Source organism: Schistocerca gregaria, unplaced genomic scaffold (assembly GCF_023897955.1).
Source record: "Schistocerca gregaria isolate iqSchGreg1 unplaced genomic scaffold, iqSchGreg1.2 ptg001158l, whole genome shotgun sequence".
NCBI lineage: Eukaryota > Metazoa > Arthropoda > Insecta > Orthoptera > Acrididae > Schistocerca > Schistocerca gregaria.
In genome coordinates this window covers 40001-42500 of record NW_026062489.1, presented here as the reverse complement: position 1 = coordinate 42500, position 2500 = coordinate 40001, and positions in this window count along the sequence as shown.

Genomic DNA, 2500 nt, shown 5'->3' with positions numbered 1-2500 from the left:
CAAACGCCTGACCGACCAGCTTGGAAGGGCAGGAGGGGAGGGCGATATTCGTTCTGTAGCGGTACACCCTTCCAGTGGTTAGCGGGACTGTGTAGAAAGTACGCAACACTCGAAAGACCTTTATGTGAGGGTACGCACCATGGCATCAAGAAATACACATGACACCAGAGGATCCAAGCAGTGAACTATGTTCAGAGGGTTGCTGTTAGGCAAAGCTACATTCCTGTGACGTTACATGTGACAGTTAAGGTGCAGTGTAAGTTAGGTTAAGGTGCAGTGTAAGTTAGGTTAAGGTGCAGTGTAAGTTAGGTTAAGGTGCAGTGTAAGTTAGGTTAAGGTGCAGTGTAAGTTAGGTTAAGGTGCAGTGTAAGTTAGGTTAAGGTGCAGTGTAAGTTAGGTTAAGGTGCAGTGTAAGTTAGGTTAAGGTGCAGTGTAAGTTAGGTTAAGGTGCAGTGTAAGTTAGGTTAAGGTGCAGTGTAAGTTAGGTTAAGGTGCAGTGTAAGTTAGGTTAAGGTGCAGTGTAACTTAGGTTAAGGTGCAGTGTAACTTAGGATAAGGTGCAGTGTAACTTAGGTTAAGGTGCAGTGTAACTTAGGTTAAGGTGCAGTGTAACTTAGGTTAAGGTGCAGTGTAACTTAGGTTAAGGTGCAGTGTAACTTAGGTTAAGGTGCAGTGTAACTTAGGTTAAGGTGCAGTGTAAGTTAGGTTAAGGTGCAGTGTAACTTAGGTTAAGGTGCAGTGTAACTTAGGTTAAGGTGCAGTGTAAGTTAGGTTAAGGTGCAGTGTAACTTAGGTTAAGGTGCAGTGTAAGTTAGGTTAAGGTGCAGCGTAACTTAGGTTAAGGTGCAGCGTAACTTAGGTTAAGGTGCAGCGTAACTTAGGTTAAGGTGCAGCGTAACTTAGGTTAAGGTGCAGCGTAACTTAGGTTAAGGTGCAGCGTAACTTAGGTTAAGGTGCAGCGTAACTTAGGTTAAGGTGCAGCGTAACTTAGGTTAAGGTGCAGCGTGGGTTAGGTTAGGGGCCAACGTGGGTTAGGTTAGGGGCCAACGTGGGTTAGGTTAGGGGCCAACGTGGGTTAGGTTAGGGGCCAACGTGGGTTAGGTTAGGGGCCAACGTGGGTTAGGTTAGGGGCCAACGTGGGTTAGGTTAGGGGCCAACGTGGGTTAGGTTAGGGGCCAACGTGGGTTAGGTTAGGGGCCAACGTGGGTTAGGTTAGGGGCCAACGTGGGTTAGGTTAGGGGCCAACGTGGGTTAGGTTAGGGGCCAACGTGGGTTAGGTTAAGGGCCAACGTGGGTTAGGTTAAGGGCCAACGTGGGTTAGGTTAAGGGCCAACGTGGGTTAGGTTAAGGGCCAACGTGGGTTAGGTTAAGGGCCAACGTGGGTTAGGTTAAGGGCCAACGTGGGTTAGGTTAAGGGCCAACGTGGGTTAGGTTAAGGGCCAACGTGGGTTAGGTTAAGGGCCAACGTGGGTTAGGTTAAGGGCCAACGTGGGTTAGGTTAAGGGCCAACGTGGGTTAGGTTAAGGGCCAACGTGGATTAGGTTAAGGGCCAACGTGGGTTAGGTTAAGGGCCAACGTGGGTTAGGTTAGGGCCAACGTGGGTTAGGTTAAGGGCCAACGTGGGTTAGGTTAAGGGCCAACGTGGGTTAGGTTGCCAGAGATGTGTCAAATCAGGATGTACGTTTGGCTGGTGTCAGGTGGTGGGTTGGTTCGATGCCTTTATAAGGGGTGTGGCCAAAGGGTATTTTATTACTTGTACCTTTTGTGTTGTGGCGTGGCGTTGCGTCCTGTGTTGATACTGGGTGGACCACTGTGGGTGTTGCTGGCTGATTTGAGCTGCGTTGTTTGCGGGTGATGTGAGACATTCTGTCTTATTAGTGGACGTGACGTTCCTCTTGTCGTTGTTTGGATAGTGTCCTGTGGCAGCGAGGATAAAATGGATGTTGTTGAACGATAGTGCTTTGGTGCTTTCGCTTTGTTACACACAGAGTGGACTGTGAGATAGGGTGACTGGGTCGAGTGCGGTTCACACTGTCCTCCCCAGTTTACAGTATGTATCATCTATGTATGTGGTCCTGCATCATTTACTAAGGAGGGACGTCAGACGACTGAAATATTAGTTATGTACTGATGTAAAGCAGAATGCTTACCTTCCACCAGTGGGCGAGTATCGACTCTGCCCCAGAGTTGCCACCGCAGGAAGAGGTGTCGGAAACACTACCCGCACACCGTCACCACTGTGCGGGGGGACGGACCCTCTATATCCTCAGCGGCGCACTCTTTGCCACCGAGCGTCACGTCTCGCGGCCCGCCGTCCAGAGCATGTATTGGGACAGCGGGACTTTGGCTTTTGGGAGATAACTCTTCATGAAGTGGAAGATATAGGGGTGGACTGCAATGTACGATTGCGGGAAAAGTCCGCCGTACATCCGCTCGAGTTGCGAGTCGGGCGGTGGGGGTGGCGCATTCACAGGTGCGGCTGGAGTGACCGTCGGTCCAC